Genomic DNA, 26,965 nt, shown 5'->3' with positions numbered 1-26,965 from the left:
AGTGCATTCTTTGGAACGGATTTGGTGGTGTCATGATAGATTTATCATTAGTATTTTGTTTTCCCTAATGTAATTTTTAGTTTCATGAAGAAGGCTTTGATGTTTAGCCAGAAACTATGTTTTGTGTTAGTTTGTGTTTTGATTTACATTATGGTTATTGCGGAAAGTTGGTTGTTATTGGATTTGCGCAATTTATGTACTTCTGAATTTGGGTTGTTTTTCATCAATAAAATAGTGCTTCTTTATTGTTTAATCCCTATAATTTTTAGATTGTTATATGTGTAACAGCCCGATTTTTCACTAGATTTATTTTATTATTTATTTATGTGTGTTATATGTGCTCTTATGTGATTATTTGCCTCTGTGTGTATTTTTAGTCGAGAATTGTAGAATTCGGTGTTAGAAGGGTATTTTAGTCATTTTGGACTTAGGGGCATTTTGGTCATTTTGAGAGCAAGGGTAATTTTGTAATTTTTGTTGAAGGTTATTTTTAGTGCTTAGTAAGAGTTATTATTTTACTAAGTGTTGGAGAGTGGAGTAATTATTTATTTTACCGTTAAGTGATCGTTAGTGTTATATTTTACCGTTAAGTGAGTAGTAACATTTTGGGTTAGAATAGAAATGGGTTAGGCCCATTAGAACTTTGTGAGTTGAGCTCAATTATGTAGAGCCTATATAAACACTATTCTTTGAGAGAAATAGGGTTTACACCAACATTTTTCATTTGAGAAGAGATAGAGAGAGAAAGGGCTAGAGAAGAGAAGGGTTGAAGAGGAAAGCTAGAGGGAGGTCAAGCTTCAAGGATTGGAGCTAGGATTGGAGCTAAAGTGAAGCCTTAGTGTTGATTTTGAAGAATTGAGGTAAGGGGGTTAGACTTTAATCATAATCCTTTAGTTTAATTTCTACCCTAATTCCTTGCATAATTGCTTATTTGGGTTAAGTGATTAATTTGATTTTAGTTGTAGAAATTCGTGCTTAATTTTGATGATAAGATGATATGCATGAATTGAACGATAATTGTGTTATTGTTGTTGAATTTGTATGTCAAAATGGGTATATATGAACATGATGTGTTTTTGTGTGAAATTGATGATGAATGGAGTTGTGGTTGTTGAATTGTGAATGAATTCATGTTCAAATGTTGTTGTTGTTATCTTGACATATGTTGTTGTTGAATTGATGCATTGGGTATGAATTAAGTTGAGTTGTTGTTGTTGAATTGAGTTGTTGGAAGAGATGAATTGTTGTTGTTGTTGAAGTTTTGGTGTTTTAAGAAAAATCAATTCAATTGTTGTATAAGCCAATTTGAGTGTTGTGAAAAGAGCTTATTTGATGTGTTTGAGTCTTGGGTTGTTAAACACTTTGGGTGAATGGGGAATCAAAATAAGCACTTTTGGGGTGATTTTGAAGGAAACCCGAGGCCAAACATCCCAAATTCGGACTTTTCGCAGGGCTGGCGCTTGAACTGGGGAGCTAGGCGCCCAGTTCCAGAGAGCCAGCGCTTGAGCTGGCGCTTATACAGCATCCTGGCGCCCAGCGCCCAGACCTGTTTTGTGTGCCATTTTTCACCATTTTCCTTTTTGATTTGGCTTTAGGTGTGAACATGAAAGTTGTAGATGATTTTTTTAGTTTTCCAGAGGCTTTGGTTTGACTTAAAAATTATTTTTGATTTTTGAGTTATGATGAAAATACTCCAAGGTGGTCTTGATGAAATTTTACGAAAAATCCGCATAATTATTTCTAAGTCGACCCAAACCTTATGGATTGTTTCCTAACTTCAAACTTGAGTTTTATGAGTTCAATTAAGGTGTTTTAGAGTATTCAACTTATGGTGTGAAGGTTCTCTCTTGGTTTTGTTTTATAAATGTATGGTTTTGTAAAATGCTACCAAGAGACGAACTTGGTGAATCTCATGATTCCATTATAATTAGCCGGTGAAACGCCAAAGTATTCTCTACTGCACTTATATGTGGCCTAGAGGTATACTTAGTTGAGGCATTGGATCTTGTTTGCTTGGTTTTGGTTCAATAGCTCAATTATTTTGAAAATGGGATAATGATAGACGAACTTGGTTGAAAATGGTTCTTTTAAACCGATTACTTTATAAACCTTTTGTGGATAGTTTTATATGATTAATTGAGGATATGTGAGTGATTGTTGATGGTTGAATATGATGTATATCATGAAAGTGTCGTATTGTTCCATTTCACTTGATTTATGGAAGTTCATGGAATGTTGATATAATTATGTGAAGTTGATTGATGATGTATATATGTGACAACTATATGTTGATTGAATGGTGAATGTTGTTGATGATTGTATATATGTTAAGTGGTGGTGAATCGTTGTCGATTGCATATATACTAAATGTTGGTGATAATCATTTGATGAATGAATGGTGGTGAACATGTTTATGTTATGTTGTTTGTTGAACATGTTAAATGTTGGTTGTTGGTGGTGAATTCATACATGCTAATTTTGATGGTGATATTGTTGGTGAATGCATGTATGCAAAATGATGGTGATGGTGTGGTGAATTGTTTGTGTGAACATATGCATTGTGTCGAGTCATATGTTCATGCATTCATGACTGATGGTGGCGGATTTTATATCCAATTGAGGTGAATTGTAAGAGGAGGTGTACTCTTACATACGATGTTTTTGTTGCATTGAAGGTGATGACCTTGAGGTAATCTGGTACCGCATGCATCTAGAAGAGTCTAGAACATTGCATGCATTTGAATAATTGATGAGTCGTGTCATAATTGAATATGTGACTTGGTGAAATTGTGCATTGGTGGATTTTGATGAATGTTGTGATTGTGTGGATTAGTGTATATGTACATTTGTGAATTTTGTTGATGATTGTGAAGAATCGAACTATGCTCTAATTGCATGTTTTACTTGCTTGTGCTTATACACTTGGTGAATCTATTTGATGATAATTACTTTGGTAATACTAATGAGGTGAGAATTGTATATGTATATGTGTATATATATATATATATATATATATATATATATATATATATATGATGTGGTGATTCCTTTGATAATGATGATTGCTTGCTTATAACTTGAAATGATGGATTGTACTTGTTGAATTAAGCATGCTAGATGAGTAATGAGGTGAGTAATGTTTTCATTGATTGATCTTGATAAATGATGAGCTTTTGTTGATGACTTGGTTAAATATGTATGTTATGCTATGATAATAATGTGATAGCTTGAAGTGCAAGTAATGGGGAATAATAATCATGTGATGCTAGTATTCTAGGAGTGATGGTTATGTATATGTGATATGTATGAATCCGTGAATGCTATGTTTGTTTTATGTCGATTATTGTTTTATCTTGGTTTTTCGGGTGTCAAACATTGATTACGTTTGAACCTTTTTAACCGGTGATATCTTATTTTTTCTTGGGAAGGGAAAAAGTAAGCAAAACCCTTGAGAATCGAGGTCCGGGAGTTGTTTTCGCTACGGGAAGGTGTTAGGCACCCATAACGACTATAGTATCCTATAGGAACCGTCTTTAATTTCTACGCGCGCGCTTTATTTTTAAATGCTATTTTGAAATGTTATTTACACCTAAAGTTTGCTAAATGAAGAATTGGAGGGAGAAGAATGTTTTTGGATTTTTATTTTATTTGAATTGAAGGAATTTTGTTCCTTGCCTACGTACCCGTTTAAGGGATCAAATCCACCGTAGTTCTCTCTCAAAAAATGTTTTTGTTTTTGTTGGTTGGTTTTAAGTTTGAAAATTGGATTTTGAAGAATGGAGATTGAGAGGCCTCAAGGGCATGAGAATTAAGAAATTGTGAGGTTTGATTAGTGAATTGCAAAATATAGTCAAAGTATGATTATTTTCATTGAATTTTGATTAAGAAAATGAAAAGAAAATACAATGGGATGTTGGATCCCAAGGTTTATTTGGAAAAGGTTTGAGTGAAGTTGTTCACATTTGTTTGGAAAATTGGTTTTTTCTAAATATAAGCCCTAGGCATTCATCTAAACATACAATCCTAAACATACATCTAAACATGCATATTCTAACTATATAGTGATGTGTGTGCATGTGTCGGTGCTTGTGTCGGTGTACATCATTAGAGTCCATCGTCCTTTACATCATACCCTAGATACATTCTATGGCCTCTTTGCCAAGAAATTAAAATTGCATGAAAGTAAAATATTACAAGAACTCCTAATTATTACATTCTAATTTTTGCATGAAATTGAAACTTAAAGTGCAAGAAATTAAAGTGAATGAGGTGATGAAGTATGGAATGCTCATGATGTATGAAACAATGAACAAATGGTTAGTAGCACAAGATGTAAAGCAAGTCAAAGCTATCATAACAAAAGTAAGAAAATTAACATAAGAAAAACAAGCAAAAACAAATGTGAAATAGGCCTAAAAAATCATCACCAATGCAAGGCTTGAATATGACCTATAATCCTCATACTTCAAAGGGTTTCCAAAGAATTTCAATTCAATTTTCACAAAGAGGATTAAAGGAATATACACTACCAAGCATTTAAGACAAAAATTAGGCAAATTTCACATTATTCATTCACAAACAAAACTTGGAACACAAGGCATTAATGACATATTCACAAACAGCACCAATTTCATGGATTCAAAGTCACAATTTTCATAAAATTCATATAACAAGGTTCCATATCAAATACTCAAGACTAAGGGCCAAGATCATGCAAAATTTTCACAAGAAATTATCAAAAAAGTAACATAAAATCACAAGAAAACTCCACATATATTCTTATCAATTTTAACATGCAACCATTATCACAAAAATACCACAAAACTATCAAGAAATATGTATGAATTTTTTTGGAATTTTTATAGAGAATTTTTAGACACAAACACATGTAAAATTTCACAATTTTCAACAAAAAAATGGTAAACTTTTAACAAGAAAATACTACATATTTTTTGACCAAGATTTAACACAAAAAAAAACACCAAAAAATGTCAAGAAAATGATCAAGAATACATGAAATTTTTTTTAGGAATTTTGTCAAAGATTTTGAAACATGCGGGGGGTGTAAACAGCGAGAAATCACCAAGAACGCACAGGGGAGGGGGGTGTACGTAGCAAACTGGAACAAATGAGCAAAAAACGTTGGGCCTAGCACTGGGTATGGGTAAGGTCCATGGATTATGGGTCAAACCCATGGGTTAAGCATATGATATTGAAGGAAAAGTGGTATACGTTTCTTTTCTCCCTGAAACCAATATTCATCATGCTCATTCTTCTTCTTTCTCACGCATACTCCTCCTCCTTCAATCAGTTTACCGGCGGCGGTTGGCCGGCCAAGGGTGGCGGCGCCGCCGCCTGAGCCTGCTCCTATTTAAGTTATTTTTGCTTTTTCTACCCCTTTCTTAGATTTGAAACTAATTTCCATGGATTCAATTCCAAAACAACTTAAATCTACAACCACAAACGCATAGATATTGACAGAGAAAGGAATTTGAAGGATCTTCTTACCTCTTTGGTTTGCAATTTCGTCCTGGATTGGTTCACGATTCTGGTTCCTTGCTCCGAGCTCCGGCGAAATTCGCGTGTTTGCAAGAGTTTGCGATTCCTTTTCCTTCCTTTTGTCCGTTCCGTTGCCGTCGGATTTGGTTCAAACGCTGCTGCGTTGTTGTTGTTCCCGTGTTCAAGCTTCTTCCTCTTATTTGCGGTTCCAAGCTCTTTGTTCTTTCACGGTGATTCGAATTCACCTTCTTCGAAAACGGTTTCCGTATTGTGTACCACTGTTATTGCGGAATTCGAACCCTGTGTGTTCGTTTCAGAGACTATGTGCTACCGAATGCGTGGATATCGGATTCGATCCAAACTGTTGCTATTGTTCACAGTGGTTAGGTTCGATGGATTTGTGTGAGTGATTGTGAAAATTGAATGGTGAAGATGGTGGATTGTGGTGGTTTTGGTGGTGGAAAGTGGCGGTGTTGTGGTGGTGTGAAGTTGTTGGTGAAGATTGATGAAGAATAGAGGTGGTTAAAGGTGGTTAGGGTGGTGATAGAGTTAGTTAGGGAGGAGGAGTGGTGGAAGAAAAGGTTGTTATGGTGGTGGAGTGGTGGTTGGAAAAGTTGGTTAGGGTGGAGAAAGAAAATGAACACGTGAGGGAAAAGAAAAGAGGGAAAAGAGAGAAAAAATTTTATGACTTTTTTTGTGAATTTTGGAAAAATGATTGGTGAATGAAAAATTGACCATGGTTTGACTTATATAGGTGATGTGGTAAACTTGGACCAATGAAATAATGCCATGTGGCACTTGACTTGTAACAAACTTTTAAGAACCAATAACATTTGGACACATGGCACTTGGACTCTAACAAACTTAAAAGGGATTAAAATGCAAATAACAAAAGTACGAGGACTAAAACGAAAATTAAACTAAAATTGAATTGAAAAAAAGTAAATTGAAAATTAACGTAAAGCGAGACGATTAAAAACAACGAAGCAGATTAAAACGTATCAGAAATATTATGTGAAATGACCAAAACGCCCCTAGGGACTAAAATGACTAAAAACGACTCAAATGCAATTTTAAAATGATTTTTTAACAAGGGATTAAAGCAAGAGCTTATACAAGCGAATTAAAAGACTCAGAGACAATTTTTTAGAATTTAAACAGGGTTTTAACACATGAAAAGACTAAAATGCCCCTAGGGGCAAAACTGACTTAAAAATGACTTCAAATGCAATTTAAAAATGGATTTTGACATAGAATTGAAATGAAGACTTATTCAAACTATTTGAAAGGACTCAACCAAATTTTTAAAAGACTGAAAGAAATTTTAACACAGGAAATGACTAAAATGCCCCTAGGGGCTAAATTGACTAAAAAATGACCTAACTGATATTTTTTTGAAATGAATTTTGACATGAGATTGAAACAAGGAAAGACCCAAACAATTTTCCAAGATTAAAATGAGTTGAATGCAGGAAATGACTAAAATACCCTTTTATGTGAATTTTGCAAATAACATTGAAATAAAATGCAGAGAAAGATGCAATTGATCAGAGACATATCAAATGACTTATAATGCAAGAAAAGAAGAATTGAACAAGTATTTTTAGGTCCAAAATTAGGGTATAACAGCTGCCCCTATTTAAGTTTCTTTGTCCGGAGAGTCAAGAGACGAAGTCTTTGAGTTGACGGGACGAAGATACTTAAATATTAACATTTGCACTGCTTTTGGACATAAAAATACACTTTCAGATTTTCAAACAAACACGAATGCCATGCAACATTTCATTTATGAATGCAAGACAATCGAACCGGAATCTACGGGCTGTGTCACACCACCAAGGGATTTATAGACATCAAGGTAGAAAGAACGGGCAACAAATAGACAGGTACAAGCTGTTCTTTGGATCGAACTTGCCACTTGACCGAGAGATACAAACAAGAGACGGGTACAAGCTGTTCTTTGGATCGAACTTGCCACTTGACCGAGAGATACAAACAAAAGACGGGTACAAGCTGTTCTTTGGATCGAACTTGCCACTTGACCGAGAGAATACAAACAAAAGATAGGTACAAGCTGTTCTTTGGATCGAACTTGCCACTTGACCAAGAAATACAAACAAGACATGGATACAAGCTGTTCTTTGGATCGAACTTGCCACTTGATCGGAAATATAGACAAAGGGTAGATACAAGCTGTTCTTTGGATCGAACCTGCCGCTTGATTAATACCACAACATGTAAGTAGGTGCAAACTGTTCTTTGGATCGAACTTGCCGTTTGACCGATAACAAAACATAAGCAAAGGGTACAAACTGTTCTTTGGATCGAACTTGCCGTTTGACCGGAAACATAGACATATAAGCAGGTACAAGTGGTTCTTTTTGAATTGAACCTGGCACTTGACCAGTAACAAGATACAAATTGAGAGTCTGGTTTAACAAGATACCAATTGAGGGTAAGTTGTCATTGACCCGATTTGCAAATAGACATGACCATTTTTGTTGGCCCAAGAGTAAATTGACATTGATTTGAGTTGAAAATTGACATCGACATTGACATTGACATTTGAAATTGACATTGACATTGACATTGACATTGGCATTGGATATTTGACATTGACATTTAACATTGACATTGGTTTGGCAATTGAAATTGACATTGACATTTGACATTGACATTTGACATTGACATTGACATTGGCATTGGATATTGACATTTGACATTGACATTTGACATTGACATTGACATTAGCATTGACATTTAACATTGACATTTGACATTGACATTTGTCATTTGACATTGACATTGGCATTTGACATTAACATTTGACATTGACATTTGACATTGATATTTGACATTGACATTTAACATTGATATTTGACATTGACATTCGACATTTGACATTTGACATTGACATTTGACATTTGACATTGACATTGGCATTTGACATTAACATTTGACATTGACATTTGACATTGGATATGCAACATGTATGTATGGTATAGCAAGATTATTGGATGTATGAGCACATAAAATGCATGATTATGCATGTATGAATGCTTGAAATGCATGATTGGTTTGTAACTTGACAGAGAAAGTTTCACAGAGATAGACAAAACATTGGAAGATTGGGCACGTAGTGGCTCGTGCTGCAACATATTCACAGGGGAAAACCTCTTTGGAGAGACCGTCGTTGAAAGGACGTATCAAAACCATGGCTGAGGGCAATAAAACTTGTAGAGGAGGACCCTTGGAAGGTTCTTGGGTACAGGTCGCCGTTGTTAGGCGTGTCAGTGCTGGGTAAACATTGGATGTTCGCATCTGTGGTCAATGCTTTTCAATTTCTTTTCATTCTTTCATTTTCAAACCCCACTTTTGCCTGAACCGCCCTTTCGGGTTTTCGATTCACCGGGGAATAAAGATTTTTTTCATTGCCCCATTTTTGCCTGAATTGCCTTCATAGGTTGTCAATCAGCGGGGTGCTCATTTTTGCCTAAGCCGCCCTTTCGGGTTTTCAACTTAGCGAGCTTTTCATTTTCATTTTCATTTTTCTCTTCATTTTTCATTCTGTTTTTTCATTCTTGCCATTGACCACAGATCATCCTGGGGAGTAACCTGCTTGTAACATGTATTGAAATAGACATTGACATTCATTCACTCATGTATGTTTCATTGAAATGTACCTTATTGCTCAGGTTTGCTTTCAAAATAGACAGAAAAAGATTTTTCCATTTTCAAAAGATGTTTGTTTCAGACATTGACATCATCAAATAGAAAGAAAGTATTTTGTATATAGCATTGAAAGTAGAAAGAAAAATAGAGTTTCAAACAATAGAAAGGCTCAAATTGATGTAGAAGAGCGAGAGTCAGCCAAAGGCATGACTTCACGGATTTACAAAGCTCGGAAAATGGTAATTTTATTGGTTGGTGATACATTGAACACGATGGCCGCTATATTTCATAGAAATTTTGAATTCACAAGTACAGAAGCTTCTGATGAAGACGATCATTGACGGTTGCAGATGCCCCAAGGGTGATGGTGATTTGCCAGATATAGTTACTTGTCTTTTATTGTCAACCTCATTTTTGCATGAACCGCCCTTTCGGGTTTTCGGCTCATCGAGGCGCTCATTCTTGCCTGAGTTGCGTACAATCTCAGCGAGCTTTTTCATATTCATTTTTTTTGTCCCTAACTTTTGCCTGGATCGCCCTTTCGGGTTTTCGATCCACCGGGAAGCGCATTTTTGCCTAGGCCGCCCTTTCGGGTTTTCGACCTACCACGCTGTTCTTTTCTTTTTAGACAAAGTATTTCTTGACTATATCGGCATTAACAGGATTTGGGAGTTCAACACCATCCATGTGTGTAAGAATCAAAGCACCACCAGAGAAGGCCTTCTTGACAACATAAGGACCTTCATAGTTAGGTGTCCACTTGCCCCTTGGGTCGGGTTGTTGACTTATCCTTCTTTTCAATACAAGTTCGCCTTCCTTGAATTCTCGAGGTCGGACTTTCTTGTCAAAAGCATTCTTCATCCGCACTTGATACAACTGTCCATGAGCCATAGCATCCATACGTTTCTCTTCAATCAGGTTCAATTGATCATACCTACTTTGACACCATTCAGCCTCAGTCAACTTTGCTTCCATGATTACTCGAAGAGATGGGATCTCCACTTCCAGAGGGAGAACTGCTTCCATACCATACACTAGAGAGAAAGGAGTTGCCCCGGTTGAACTGCGCACTGTAGTACGGTAACCATGCAAGGCAAAAGGTAGCATTTCGTGCCAGTCTTTGTAAGTAGTGACCATCTTCTGAACAATCTTCTTGATGTTCTTGTTAGCGGCCTCAACTGCACCATTCATCTGAGGTCTATAAGGAGAAGAGTTGTGATGTTCAATTTTGAATTCTTCACATAAAGCTTGCATCATGCTATTGTTCAGATTGGAACCATTGTCAGTGATGATTTTGTTAGGAACACCATATCGACAGATGATGTTATTCTTGATAAACTTCACAACCACTTGCTTGGTCACATTGGCATAGGAGGCAGCCTCAACCCACTTGGTGAAATAGTCAATTGCCACTAGGATGAAACGATGTCCATTGGAAGCTTTTGGTTCAATTCTTCCGATCATATCAATGCCCCACATAGAGAAAGGCCATGGGGAAGAGATAACATTGAGAGCATGCGGAGGCACATGAATCTTGTCAGCATAAATTTGACATTTGTGGCATCTTTTAGCATGCTTATGGCAATCACGCTCCATGGTTATCCAGTAGTAGCCGGCTCTTAACAGTTTCCTTGACATAGTGTGGCCCGAAGCATGGGTCCCAAAAGTACCATCATGTACATCGTGCATTAACTTCTCAGCTTCTTGTTTGTCAACACATCTCAGCAAGACCATGTCATAGTTCCTCTTGTATAGGATTTCTCCGTCCAGAAAGAATCTGCTAGCCCATCGTCTCAAAGTCTTTTTATCCCTGTTGGAAGCACCAGGTGGATATTCACGATTCTGCAAGAATTGCTTGATGTTGTAGTACCAAGGCTTTTTACCATTCATATCTCCATCAGCTTGATCTGGCATATTTTCAATGGTAAACACATGGGCGGGTCTATCAAGACGCTGCACTTTGATTACGGGCACATCATTCCAGTGATTCACACGAAACATGGAAGACAAAGTAGCGAGAGCATCAGCCATCTGGTTTTCATCCCGAGGGATGTGGTGCAGTTCAACCTTTGTAAAGTATGTCAACAGACGTCTTGCATAGTCACGGTATGGGATCAGCTTCTCATGATGAGTCTCCCATTCACCCTTTATCTGATTGATAACAAGTGCAGAATCTCCATAGATGTCAAGGTGCTTAATTCTCAGATCGAGGGCTTCTTCAATGCCCAAGATGCATGCTTCATATTCAGCTATGTTGTTTGTGCAGTCAAAGGTTATTCGAGCGGTGAAAGGAATGTGGTGCCCCTGCGGAGTTACAATGATGGCCCCAATTCCTTTACCATAAACATTAACAGCACCATCAAACACCAATCCCCATTTGCTATTGGGATCTGGCCCTTCATTGATCAGTGGCTCTTCACAGTCTTTTGCTTTCAGATACATAACTTCTTCATCAGGGAAATCAAACTTAATCGGCTGGTAATCATCAAGAGGTTGACAAGCAAGGTGCTCAGCAAGGACACTTCCTTTGATTGCTTTCTGAGCTTTGTACACAATATCATATTCGGACAATAACATTTGCCAACGTGCGATCTTTCCAGTAACAGCAGGCTTCTCAAAGATGTACTTGATTGGATCCATTCGGGATATCAACCAAGTGGTATGATTCACCATATAATGACGCAGGCGTTTGGCAGCCCAAGCTAAAGCACAACAAGTTTTTTCAAGCATTGTGTACCGAGTCTCACAGTCGGTGAACTTCTTGCTCAGATAGTAGATGGCATGCTCTTTCTTACCAGTCTCATCTTGTTGACCGAGAACACAGCCCACTGAATCATCCAACACTGACAGATACATAATCAAAGGCCTTCCTTCCACTGGTGGGACAAGGATAGGTGGCTCTAACAGGTATTCTTTAATGCTATCAAAAGCTTCCTGGCATTCATCATTCCATACAACAGGCTGATTCTTTCTGAGCAATTTGAAAATTGGACCACAAGTAGTAGTCATGTGAGATATAAATCTTGAAATATAATTCAGACGTCCGAGGAAACCTCTGACTTGCTTCTCAGTTTGAGGGGCCGGCATCTCTCTGATGGCTCGGACTTTGTCAGGATCAACTTCGATGCCTCTTTGGCTGACAATGAAGCCTAGCAACTTCCCAGATCGTACACCGAATGTGCATTTGTTAGGATTCAACCGCAGCTTGTACTTTCTTAATCTTTCAAACATCTTTTTCAAATACACAACATGCTGCTCTTCATCACTTGACTTCACAATCATATCATCAACATATACTTCAATTTCCTTGTGAATCATATCATGAAACAGAGTGGTCATACCCCTTTGATAGGTAGCACCAGCATTTATCAAGCCAAACTGCATTACTTTATAACAGAACGTTCCCCATGGAGTGATGAAGGACGTCTTTTCTCTATCCTCAGGAGACATTCGTATCTGATTATAACCAGAGAAACCATCCATGAAGGAGAACACTTTGGATTGAGCCGTACTGTCAACAAGCACATCTATATGAGGCAATGGGAAGTTATCTTTTGGACTGGCTTTGTTCAGATCTCTGTAATCAACACACATTCGAACTTTCCCATCTTTCTTTGGTACTGGTACGATGTTGGCAATCCACTCAGGGTATTCAGCTGTCATGAGGAAACCCGCATCAATTTGTTTTTGTACTTCAGCCTTGATCTTAAGAGCCATGTCTGGACGAGACCTTCTTAATTTCTGTTTGACAGGAGGACATTCAGGTCTTGTCGGTATCCGATGTTCCACAATCTGGGGATCTAGACCCGGCATATCTTCATAAGACCATGCAAAGACATCTGGATAATCATAGAGAAGCTGAGTAATCTTCTTTTTCACTTCTGGCTCAAGTGCAGCACCAATCTTAATCTCTCGCTTGTTCTCTTCAGTACCCAGGTTGATAAGCTCAATCTCTTCCTGGTGAGGCTGAATGGCTCTTCTTTCTTGCTCAAGCAGTCGAGTGATCTCATATGGTATCTCTTCATCATCATCCTCATCTTCAGCTTCATATACAGGGAATTCAAAATTTGGATGAACCATAGGGTCACTGTGTTCAACGGGTTTATTATGGTTCAATCTGCATAATATGATTGGGATGATTTTAGAAAAAGTTTTTCATGCAGATTTTTGAAATTAATAAGAAAAATACAGATGTTTTGGTTTTTTCTGGCATTACCATTATTTCCAAGAAAAAGGCACTAAAAAGTAAAAAAACAAAGAGTCGTGAGAAAAACGACAACTTTTATTGATAACGGCAATGCCGAAACAAACATGCCCTTACAATGATATCACTTTCGCCTTGGGCAGAGCGAAAGGATTGTTATTTTGAAAACAAAAAACATGAGCAACAAAACACATTACATGGAAGCATGCATGACTAAAGGAACATCAATGGCTTCCCAATTTCTCACAGTGCCTCCTGGTATAACAAATGTAGGCACGTGGCTTCTTTCAGCAGCATCTTCAGTAATAGCATTGATGAACCCAGCACTGTAGAAAGTTCCCTTTGAAACAGCAGATGTTGGAGAGAATCCAAGGCCCTCTTTACGCTTGTTTTCCAAAATCTGAATCACTTTGCCCCAGCCAGCAGCTTGCCCTTCTTGACCCGGAGAATCTTGAAGCACTGGCACAATCACACATACATCACTGACGGTCAAGCGTTTGTCATCCATCAGACTCTGGATATCATCCTGCACCACACGACAGCCCATAGGATTTTGGAGACATTCTAAACAGGAAGCATGATCGTGTTTGAACAAAGAGGCCTGGCAGAGCTTGATATGTAATGGCACCAAGGGAGTAACGACATTGCGGACATCCAACATGGGATCCTCTTGAGGAGCGGGAATCCTTTCAAAAGCCTCAATCATATTGACAGCAGCATGGTTTGGAAGTGGATTGCCGAGGACATGAGGAGCATTATTCTCAAAATTCAACCGTCCCTTTTCTATTAGGTCTTTCACAATATACTTCAGAGCAAGGCAACCCTCAACATCATGGCCTTGAGCACCCTGATGGAATTCACATGTTAGATCCTGTCGGAACCTGGGAGGCAATGGATTAGGCGGAGGTCTGCCTGGTCTAGTGACACAGTGTCCCTTGGCCAGTAGAGTTGGGAGCAGCTCACCATACCGCATTGGTATTGGTGGAAAGGAAGGTTTGGGTCGGGGACCCTGTTGTTGCTGCTGTTGAGCAGGAGGCTGTTGTTGCACTTGCTGGGCGATGGCATTGACAGGCACTGGTGGTTGGCCCGGTGGCAGAGGATATTGCTGGTAGAATGGTGGGAAGAAAGGATGCTGAGAGTACTGCATATAGTGGTAGGGCAGAGGTAATTGTGTAGCAGCTGCAGATGGGTTACCAGACACCATCCCCACATCAGATTCTTTCTTCTTATGATGACCATTACCATACTTCTTTGATGTACTGTTTGAAGATTCACCTTTTTCTAGGACAATAATACCATCTCGGACAGCCTCTTCTAGACGGGTTCCCATTGTAACCATATCAGAGAAGTTGTTCGGAGCAGAGACTATCATTCTCTCCTTATATTCCTTCTTCAGAGTCTTCTGGAATGTCTGTGTTAACTCTTCCTCATCAAGTCGAGGAGAAACACGGGCAGCTGCCCCTCTCCATCTCTGAGCATATTCTCGGAAGGTTTCATCTGATTTCTGAGACAAGGCTTTAAGAGAGTCCCTATTTGGCTTCAGACGAGTGTTGAATTCATATTGACCTTCAAAAGCAGCAGCCAGATCCTCAAAAGTACGGATGTTGTCTTTGCTCAAACTAGTGTACCAATCTGCTGCATCATCTGTCAAGCTACTCTGGAAGCAATGGATCATTAGTGCATCATTATCTGCGTAGTTAGCCATCTTTCGGACATACCGGATAACATGGTTGTGCGGACAAGAAGTTCCATTGTATTTGTCAAATTCTGGCTCTTTGAATTTCTTAGGAACCTCAAATCGGGACACCAAGCATAGATCACGAGCTTTAGCAGGAGCACCATTGTTTCCTCGGCTAGCCTTGACCTCACGGAGTTCTCCAGCCAACTCCGTCAACTGTCTTCTCATGGCTTCCATTGCGGGATCTTGTCCACGCGGAGTATCGACATCAATTACCTGTTGCACAGTGTGTACAATAGGATCGGTAACAACGGTAGTCACCTGAGGCATAGCAGTGGACACAGGAATCTGTCCTTGTCCAGCAAAACCAGAGACACCAGCAGCAGTATTAGGAGAATAGTAAGCTGAGAGACCATAAGGACGCCCATTGGGCATAACAAAACGAGCATCAGTAGCCACGGTAGATAGTGGGATAGACGGAATTGCTTCAGTAGAAACTGGGACAGATGTGGCTGGTTGTTCTTGTGCAGCCAGCAAAGCAGACATAGTGTCATGAGCCTTAGCCAAGTCTTCTTTCATAGCAGCTAATTCGGCACGGAGCCGAGCATTTTCCTCTTCAAAGTTAGCCATGATCCTTCTCTTGTGAAATCTTGTTTGGTGAATTCTATCTGGTTGATACACTTTGCGAGCACGAGCCACTTTTCAGACTGCGGCGGACAAAACCAGGAGGCAGTAAGCACGAGAGAAGCTTTTTGTGACCAATGAATGCATATGATGCATGAAATGTGTAAATGCATATGCAAAAAGATTCTTTTTACGTGTTATCGAAGGGTTTTTAGACAAATTAGAAACTTGTAAACATTACTAAACAACGATTAACATGAACGGGAAACAAATAACCAACATATAGTTTTTACAAGACGATTCCCTTTGAAATGCTAAGCCAAGGGATAGACTTTAAAATGTAAATCAACACAAAAAGGAAATAACAACAGGAAATGGAGATCCTCAAGCATAAGAAGTGGAAGCATCATCCTCAGACTCAGACTCATAGCTGCAGTATCGTGCATAGAAGTCACGGGCACCCCTAGCCCTCTTGGAGTCTCTCATAAGCAACCTATCTTTCTCTTCAATCTCCCTCTTAGCCTTAGCTAACTCTTTCTTCAGTGTCAAGACCTCATGAGTCTTCTGCTCATCCTTTCCATCCAAAGTCATGATCAAGTTCTCAGCCTCATAGTATCTAGACCTCCACTGATGTTTCTCCCGACTCTCCATAGCTAGATGTTCCTGATACATCTCCTGGGTAGGTGGGAGTAGAGGCAAAGGCATGGTAGGAACAGATGCAGACACATATCTCATAGAGGGGTAAGGCATACCTATCTCCTCAGCTTGGTTTATCACCCACTGTGTATAGGCCTCATGAGCAATACCGGACCTTACACCCATATGTTTCACTTCTTTCTTCCGAAGCTTAGTCCAAGCTTCCATGAAATCCTCTCTAATTCCCGTGGGAGCATTGGAGTAGTGAAAGAAGTAGGGAGCTGTAGCAAGATTGATGGGTTTATCTTTCATCGGGAAACCAAATTGTCGCAAAGCAAGCTCCGGGTTATAGTTGATTCCACCCCGAGTACCAAGAAGAGGTACATTAAGAAACTTTCCACCACCAAAGATAATTTCCTTAACCCTAGAAGCGGGAGTGAGCCAAACCACTTCATTAGGAGTGAGAGCCATAATCCTCTGTGAAATAGACCAATTCTCCCGATTGTCATGGAAAGACTCCGGAAGGTGCGAAATAAACCACCTATAGAGGAGAGGCACACAACAAAGAATGTAGATACGACCTTTGCCGGAACGATCATGAATAGCATGATATGTGTCAGCTAGCAAAGTAGGAACCGGATTCTTGGAGTGGAAGATCATAATAGCATTCATGTCCACGAAGCCATCAAGATTCGGAAAGAGAATAAGCCCATAGATGAGAAGTGCAAGAATAGCCTCGAGAGTGTCCTGACAAGTGGTATTGAGGTTGGCTTTCCCAAGAAGATACTCTGAAGTGAACCCTCGGATATGTGCCTTAGTAACAAGATTCTTGGAGACATCGGTGGTCTTGAGATAGAGATCTTTAGCAATAACCAATGGAGGAGGAGGATTTTCAGGTCCTGAGAAAGGTATCCCCTTAGCAATAGATAAACCCATCAAGGAAGAATAAGCCTCTAGAGTAGGCACCAACTGAAAGTCTGGGAAAGTGAAGCACCGATACTCCGGATCATAGAATTGCACTAGAGTGTGCACAAGCTTCTCGTCCACATTAGTATGGAGAATAGGAAGTAAAGCCCCGTAACGGTGTCGGAAACCAGTCGGATCCTCAATCTTGAGTGCCAAATCTCTCAAACTAGCCAAATCCACTTCCTTGAACTTGTAGGACTTAGTCATCTTCATCCCTACAATGTTTACAAATTCAACTTGTCTAAGCCCTTCGATAACAATGCATGGAAAAAGTTTATGCATGTATGCATGTATGCATGAATGCATGATTATGTTCAAGTTCGGAGAAAACATGGTGGGTTGAAGTTCAAAGTCGAGGAGTCATGGGTGGACACGGTGTCCGGTGAAACTAGGGCTTTAGGATATAGTAACTGGGTTCTAAAAAGGTTCCCAAGTTGCAACCTCTCCGACGTATCTCACGGTGTCACGAGACAACACTCGCTCCATGATTATACGTGGAAGGTCTAACTTGAGTGTAGTATCGCGTGACGACTAAAACTCGAGACGACACTCGGTTTAGCCTCCGCACTACGTCCTAGAAAATGGCCATGGATGGGTTCGGTTATCTACGGTTCATAGCGTCATAGAACAATTAGAAGTAAAGTGCCTAAACGCGACAACACGCGCCGACAACATCACCCCTAAAATGCCTCAGCTATGTGGGATTGATCGCATAATCCAAAACACGAGGCAACCCCCGGAATGAATTGTCGATTATATCCCTCCTAAATCCTAAGTTCACTCAGCCCGGGTGCAGGACTTTTGATATTCTCACCCCACACGTTTGCAAGAATTTAAACATTTATTCACATAGGAAAGCAAGTAAAAGAAGCAAGTAAAAATACAAGCGCAAGCGTGGAAATAAAGACTAGGCGTAACTCTCGTAAATCCCCAGTGAAGTCGCCAGCTGTTTTATCTTGGTTTTTCGGGTGTCAAACATTGATTACGTTTGAACCTTTTTAACCGGTGATATCTTATTTTTTCTTGGGAAGGGAAAAAGTAAGCAAAACCCTTGAGAATCGAGGTCCGGGAGTTGTTTTCGCTACGGGAAGGTGTTAGGCACCCATAACGACTATAGTATCCTATAGGAACCGTCTTTAATTTCTACGCGCGCGCTTTATTTTTAAATGCTATTTTGAAATGTTATTTACACCTAAAGTTTGCTAAATGAAGAATTGGAGGGAGAAGAATGTTTTTGGATTTTTATTTTATTTGAATTGAAGGAATTTTGTTCCTTGCCTACGTACCCGTTTAAGGGATCAAATCCACCGTAGTTCTCTCTCAAAAAATGTTTTTGTTTTTGTTGGTTGGTTTTAAGTTTGAAAATTGGATTTTGAAGAATGGAGATTGAGAGGCCTCAAGGGCATGAGAATTAAGAAATTGTGAGGTTTGATTAGTGAATTGCAAAATATAGTCAAAGTATGATTATTTTCATTGAATTTTGATTAAGAAAATGAAAAGAAAATACAATGGGATGTTGGATCCCAAGGTTTATTTGGAAAAGGTTTGAGTGAAGTTGTTCACATTTGTTTGGAAAATTGGTTTTTTCTAAATATAAGCCCTAGGCAATTCAACTAAAATAAAAATCCAAAAACATTCTTCTCCCTCCAATTCTTCACTTAGAACATTCTTAGGTTTAATAAACACTTTCAAAATAGCATTTAAAAATAAAGCGCGCGCGTAGAAATTAAAGACGGTTCCTATAGGATACTATAGTCGTTATGGGTGCCTAACACCTTCCCGTAGCGAAAACAACTCCCGGACCTCGATTCTCAAGGGTTTTGCTTACTTTTTCCCTTCCCAAGAAAAAATAAGATATCACCGGTTAAAAAGGTTCAAACGTAATCAATGTTTGACACCCGAAAACCAAGATAAAACAGCTGGCGACTTCACTGGGGAGGGGGGTGTACGTAGCAAACTGGAACAAATGAGCGAAAAACGTTGGGCCTAGCACTGGGTATGGGTAAGGTCCATGGATTATGGGTCAAACCCATGGGTTAAGCATATGATATTGAAGGAAAAGTGGTATACGTTTCTTTTCTCCCTGAAACCAATATTCATCATGCTCATTCTTCTTCTTTCTCACGCATACTCCTCCTCCTTCAATCAGTTTACCGGCGGCGGTTGGCCGGCCAAGGGTGGCGGCGCCGCCGCCTGAGCCTGCTCCTATTTAAGTTATTTTTGCTTTTTCTACCCCTTTCTTAGATTTGAAACTAATTTCCATGGATTCAATTCCAAAACAACTTAAATCTACAACCACAAACGCATAGATATTGACAGAGAAAGGAATTTGAAGGATCTTCTTACCTCTTTGGTTTGCAATTTCGTCCTGGATTGGTTCACGATTCTGGTTCCTTGCTCCGAGCTCCGGCGAAATTCGCGTGTTTGCAAGAGTTTGCGATTCCTTTTCCTTCCTTTTGTCTGTTCCGTTGCCGTCGGATTTGGTTCAAACGCTGCTGCGTTGTTGTTGTTCCCGTGTTCAAGCTTCTTCCTCTTATTTGCGGTTCCAAGCTCTTTGTTCTTTCACGGTGATTTGAATTCACCTTCTTCGAAAACGGTTTCCGTATTGTGTACCACTGTTATTGCGGAATTCGAACCCTGTGTGTTCGTTTCAGAGACTATGTGCTACCGAATGCGTGGATATCGGATTCGATCCAAACTGTTGCTATTGTTCACAGTGGTTAGGTTCGATGGATTTGTGTGAGTGATTGTGAAAATTGAATGGTGAAGATGGTGGATTGTGGTGGTTTTGGTGGTGGAAAGTGGCGGTGTTGTGGTGGTGTGAAGTTGTTGGTGAAGATTGATGAAGAATAGAGGTGGTTAAAGGTGGTTAGGGTGGTGATAGAGTTAGTTAGGGAGGAGGAGTGGTGGAAGAAAAGGTTGTTATGGTGGTGGAGTGGTGGTTGGAAAAGTTGGTTAGGGTGGAGAAAGAAAATGAACACGTGAGGGAAAAGAAAAGAGGGAAAAGAGAGAAAAAATTTTATGACTTTTTTTGTGAATTTTGGAAAAATGATTGGTGAATGAAAAATTGACCATGGTTTGACTTATATAGGTGATGTGGTAAACTTGGACCAATGAAATAATGCCATGTGGCACTTGACTTGTAACAAACTTTTAAGAACCAATAACATTTGGACACATGGCACTTGGACTCTAACAAACTTAAAAGGGATTAAAATGCAAATAACAAAAGTACGAGGACTAAAACGAAAATTAAACTAAAATTGAATTGAAAAAAAGTAAATTGAAAATTAACGTAAAGCGAGACGATTAAAAACAACGAAGCAGATTAAAACGTATCAGAAATATTATGTGAAATGACCAAAACGCCCCTAGGGACTAAAATGACTAAAAACGACTCAAATGCAATTTTAAAATGATTTTTTAACAAGGGATTAAAGCAAGAGCTTATACAAGCGAATTAAAAGACTCAGAGACAATTTTTTAGAATTTAAACAGGGTTTTAACACATGAAAAGACTAAAATGCCCCTAGGGGCAAAACTGACTTAAAAATGACTTCAAATGCAATTTAAAAATGGATTTTGACATAGAATTGAAATGAAGACTTATTCAAACTATTTGAAAGGACTCAACCAAATTTTTAAAAGACTGAAAGAAATTTTAACACAGGAAATGACTAAAATGCCCCTAGGGGCTAAATTGACTAAAAAATGACCTAACTGATATTTTTTTGAAATGAATTTTGACATGAGATTGAAACAAGGAAAGACCCAAACAATTTTCCAAGATTAAAATGAGTTGAATGCAGGAAATGACTAAAATACCCTTTTATGTGAATTTTGCAAATAACATTGAAATAAAATGCAGAGAAAGATGCAATTGATCAGAGACATATCAAATGACTTATAATGCAAGAAAAGAAGAATTGAACAAGTATTTTTAGGTCCAAAATTAGGGTATAACAATTATGATTAATGTAATGCTTACCCCCCATGGTTTTTGCCGCCTACCTGTCTATATGGATGGGTAGACGCTGTGCAGGAGTAGTTGCTTTGCGGTGAGTGCTTGGATAGCTGGAGTTAGTCTCCGCTATCATTTTGGAGTTATAGTTAGGGCTCTGATTAGGTCGAGACAGTGTCTTTTAGTTGTGTTGGACTCATTTTATTTATTTGAGATGTACTGATTGTTGAGACTTAGAGAATTTTTATGATGGTGTTATTTGACCATGGCATATGTATTTATATCTGGAAATTTATGTTGTATCCGCTGCGACTGTTGAGATATTATATATGCATGTATGTCGAGATGTTTGAAGTATTTGTGAGACGTAGCGTCTATTTCTTGAATATTTGTTATATTCGCGTGTTTATCGCTTTAATAGAAATAGGGCGTTACAATATGCACTTTCACACAAAATCCACTAAACAATACATGACAGATGTTATATAAATGCACATACTGGTAAAGGAGTTTATAGTCAATTGTGATAAACCTCCTTCTAAATAAATTTGTAATTTTTCATCCTATTTCGAACAAACGAAGCAAATTACAGTAGCGGCGTTCTTTTGTTTAATTTATATTGTTTGAAATTGTGGCAATGATAACACAATGTTAAGGACAAAATTACTCTGTATCAGCATTTTGTTGTTTGCACTCATTTTATCATCAAAATTGCGGCGTTGCCGCAATTTAGATCACTATTTATGTTCCTATTACTATAACCCTTTAGAGTTAATAGATTATGTTAGCAATATCATATGCATCAGAAAATGATTAATAACAACTGATATATCAGCGTTATTGTTGTTTGCACTTATTTTACAGTTTAGATTGCGGCATTTACGCTACTTAAATAGCAGTATAATGCAATGCATCGTATGAGGATGATGGTGGACATCTCTTTTAATTGTTTTGTTTCCTTCATTCATTTTTGCCCTTCCAACCATTTTTCTTTCCATACAATCAATCTTCTTTTTTGTTTCTTATATAGTTGTTTGTTCATTTGTGTTGTTGTAACAATGTATTTTAATCTTCCAATTCCTTTTGATATGTGTGTGTACTTCATAAAACAGGGAAATACTTAGCGAATTTTGATGTAGCAAAAGTTCTTCTTCCTTTATCTGTTCTGTCATATACGCATCTGTTAATTTTTCCGTGTTTTTGCCATGTACAAGCAGTTTTTTATTATTTGGACAATTTGTTACTAAAATTTTGGTCCAGTCGTTCTTTTTTTTCTTTCACAAATACATACTGTAATTAGTTTTTGGCACCCTATGAAGCATTGGGAAAAAAGGTTTCCTGAGATTCTTTCTTCGTATTGTTTGTTATATTTTTCCAAGGCAAGTCATGTGCTTAGTTTTGACTAGGTGGTTCGCCGTGGCAGGTTTTGCATCAGGGGGCTGGTTGTGTTGTGTGATGCTGGAGTCCCTGCTGTTTTGGTTATGGAACAGAAGGTGTAGCAAGCACGCTGCTGGCCTTAGCAGGTTCTGCTGCCTGCTGTTTTTTGGTGGAGTGTGCAGCTATTCTATGAGTTTTGGTTGGGGATTTTGGGGTTTTCTGTTGGTTAAGGATTTTTGTTTTCAATACCCTCTCTTATGTGTGTCTGACTAATTAATTTTGCCATCTTAAATGACATTATTGCAAGCTCTCTATTGTTGTTATAAATTGAAGAATGAGATGGTTACGGTAGAGGTTCCATTGTCATTATATATTGAAGAATTGTATTGAGAGTATTTGGCATAAGAAAATAAATTTATTGTAAAAATTCGACTTGGCCCTTTGTGAAATTTGGGAAAAGATTTATTTTGTATTAAATTAAATGTATTAATAACAAGATTCATAAATTGATAAAAGAGTAATTGTTTACCTCTTATAAATTGAACCAAAAAAGAAGAACGAGAAAGATTATTCGTTAAAAAATATTAGCTTCTAAATGTTTTCTTATCTATGTAATTGATCTTATTGCAATATATTAGCTTCTCCATTGTTTATGACCGGGGCGGTAGCACGAGTAAAAGTTCTAGTATTCCTAAAGATCTTGCACATGCTCTTCTACACATTAATGTGATAGGATACAAAAAACTCATCGAATTTTTTGTTAAATTTCCCAAGTCACACAAAATGATCCCGGTCCATAATAATTATAACTCTTTGAAAGAACTCACAAATTAGTCATTAGAATTTAGAATGACTACTATTAGTAAATTAGTAATTTTTTAGGGAACTATTAGTAAATTAATTACTCCACTAATTATAAAATTGGAAACTGCCCAATTCCCAAATAGCCTACTGATAAATACTAGTAGTAACTTATTGTCAAAAAATAAATATTTCATCCGTTTCAAAATACACGTCACAGTCAACACTATCATATACTCCCTCTGGTCCCATTTACAAGAGAAAGTTGACTTTTTAGATACATTGAATAATGTATGTATCTAGTCAAAAACCTAAACCAAATACATAAATTATTTAATGTATCTAAAAAGTAAATTGCCTCTTGTAAATAGGACCGGAGGGAGTATGTCATAGTCAACTTTAATCGTTAATATCTTTAATTATCTAAAATAAAAATTATAGAAATTTAATATTTTAAAATATTTATCAAGACAAATTAAACAACATCTTACATTATAATATTTACATTTATATATTAATTCAAAAATATGGTCAAAGTAAGGGCGTCTAGAATGGAAAGATCTAATTTTGAGGACTTAAATGGGTCACATGTACACGTTACTCATTTATAATTTTTTTAATAAGGGTTTTTCTATCCTATGCAACATTGCATAGGTTAAGGTGCAATAAATGTCCCTCTTTATCAACATAAACTATCAACATAAATGTATTTTTTAATGAAAAATGATAAAAACAAAAAATCTTCTCTCCCCTATTAACCATTCTATTTATTGTAATTTGTATCTTATGAAAAACTAAGAAAAAAGAATATTAAATACTAGTCATCTTCTAAATACAACTCAGTGTAGTTAATCTTTATTTTTCCACACTATTTTCTCCTTCAACGTTAATTCTTTTCACACTATTTTTCTTGCTATCTAAATTTTTGGAGTTAAATTTGTTGATGCTAATTAAATTCTACCATGATATTCCTGATGTGAATCTCATGTCCTAATGCATATGGATAATTTTTTCTTGCTTCATTCTAATATTCATGAGTAGGATCTCTCGTGTTAATCCATGGATAAATTTTTCTGGCTTCTATCTAATATTTCTGATGTGGATCTTACTAATTTGTATAATTCTTTCTGGCTTTTATCTACACGAATTTTTTTTCCAAAAAATTATAAATTGATAGAGAAATGTGGTTGCATATTATCTGTGGATAATTTTCCATGTTTTTATTACCATAAGTAATCTTTATTGTTGCAGTATGAAATTATAAAAAAAAAATTGAATGATTAATAGATGGAGTAACAAACCACTTTTCAAAAAAATAATATAATTAATTACGACTTATTATCCTTTCATATGTGTGGAAATCAACCTCTCTTCCCCTTCTCTCTCTTGGAGCCGTCACCAAAACCCTAGTTTTTTCACCTTCATCCACCAAAGAGGGGTGATTTAGGGTCAATTTTTGACCCAAAATCACCCCTCTAGCTCGTTTTTTCTATTTCCCTTTTATTGAAATAAGTGATTTTCACATCTATTTCGTTTTTCTTTCGTGATTTTGTCGTCTTTGTGCGACGTTGTTTTGTTCGTCGTCTTTGTACGACGTTGTTTGTTTTCTTGTTTCGTTCAGGTATTTGTTCGGTTCAGATTGTTCGCTTCGATCCAGTGCAGATCAAATCAATGACTTTGGAATCATCAATGTTGCAGATCCGGAGACATGAGTATTCCGGTGGATTAAATATAGTCATATGTGTAGGCTTTAGTACTTTGCCGATTTATGCTATTAACATGGATGTTGTGAGTTTGTTCACAGATTCATCCTTTTTGTTTTTAGCGAATTTTCATTGTATCGATGTACTCTATCAATTTGAATGAATGAATATCATTTATTTTTGTCAAAAAAAATAATATAATTAATATGTTAGTTTATGTTGAAGAAAGTGATACATTTATTGCATCTTAACCTATGCAATGTTGCATAGGATAGTCAAACCCTTTTAATAATACTCCCTCAGTTTCAAAATGAGTGTCGTTTTAGGTGTTTACACGCATATTAAGAAATGCAATGATTAAAAGAAAAAGAATGGTTATTTTACCAAATTATCCTTATTAATTATTGGTTAGTTTTAAAAGTAATACTTTGGAAGTAGTGTGCAGAGTATTAATTGGAGGGTACAATTGAAAAGAAAAAGTTATTATTGCATTGGAAACTGAAAGCAACACTCATTTTGAAACAAATTTTTTTTGGCTAAAGGGACACTCATTTTGAAATGGAGGGAGTAATATCTAATAATCATTCAAAGAAGTATCATCTTGTTGACCAAATTGATTATCTACGGCAACTTCTTTAATATAAAGTCACATGCTATTACTTTTTACTTTTATTTTTCATCACCTACATTCCATATTTAAACCAAAAGTAATTTTAAGAAAAAGTGAGTAATCTTTAATAATAAAACACAAAGGTTAAATAAAGAGGTTACCAAACAGAGACAGATGACCTATTATATTATCTCTCTGTTATACCACTTGCTAAAAAGAAGAAATAAGATAACAATAGAAAACTTAATCACATTATATAGAAGAGGTGAATCAGCATTGCAGCATAATTTTTTCTACAACAAAGTTCGTTTAGGTTTAGCTTAATTAAAAATCACTATAGCTATAATTTATCAAGAAGTCAACTAAACCACAATTATAGTATGAAGACACATTAACTCAAAGGTAGAAATCATATAACAACAGAAAACTTAATCACATTTTATAGAAGATGTTAAGCATGTACCTTGCTGAGATGTCTAAAGTGAACCCTCCATTCTTGGTTCTATCAAAAGATAAGTTTGTAGAAAAGAAAATTTGTAAAACACAGACAAAATGCATGAAGTCGTTGGTCTTATAACGACTTCATGCATTGTAGCCCAAAATTTAAGTTTGAATGCAAAGTGCAAATAATCTTCAAATTGAACAATTAGGTGCTAAATTCCACTTCCCATCAACAAATATGACAAGTACAATCTCAGTTCTATAGTTTACCAAATTATCTCTAGCAAAACCTTTTACATTCTATTTGATCTTGTATATGAAATGTCAAAAAGGCCGGCCAGGCTGATATCGTTTGAACCCTGAAAATCGAGGTGTATGCTCATTTTGTTGCATATTGAGTAATTGGCAATTGTTAATTTAGCAATTAAAGAAAGAAATACAAGATTATAGATGCATACATGTCAAGAATATAACAAAATTGGCTTAAACTAATGATCCAAAAATAACACGAGATCACTGACATTGTTTAAAGATAATAGAGGAAGAAGAAGAATATATAAACAAACCTGAGTAACTAAATCAACCGACTCACGCGCCTTTTAATTTGTATATATACTTGAAACAAAACCTTTACTTTGCTAGATCGTTTCTAAAGTACCGTAAGTGGACATTAGAATTTTAATTATATTAAAATGGATTTTCAATACTCCTTTTCTCAAGTAAACATCTATTGGATTCGCGTGCGACATGCTAACATTCTATTTATCAAATAAACAAGTTACTCAAGATAATC

The 26,965-nt window shown here is 37.2% G+C and overlaps 1 long non-coding RNA gene across 1 annotated transcript; it reads left to right on the top strand.

The window, feature by feature from the left end:
- The first annotated feature begins 713 nt into the window (after nt 1-713).
- Nucleotides 714-23,044, top strand: LOC146956753 (uncharacterized). Its single transcript, XR_015021033.1, has 2 exons — nt 714-860; nt 22,664-23,044. It is a non-coding gene; the product is annotated as an uncharacterized LOC146956753 (long non-coding RNA).
- Nucleotides 23,045-26,965: the final 3,921 nt, after the last annotated feature.

This window comes from Medicago sativa, chromosome 1 (genome assembly GCF_051527215.1).
Source record: "Medicago sativa cultivar Bolivia chromosome 1, Bolivia_mono, whole genome shotgun sequence".
NCBI lineage: Eukaryota > Viridiplantae > Streptophyta > Magnoliopsida > Fabales > Fabaceae > Medicago > Medicago sativa.
This window is presented reverse-complemented; position numbering and strand designations above follow the sequence as displayed.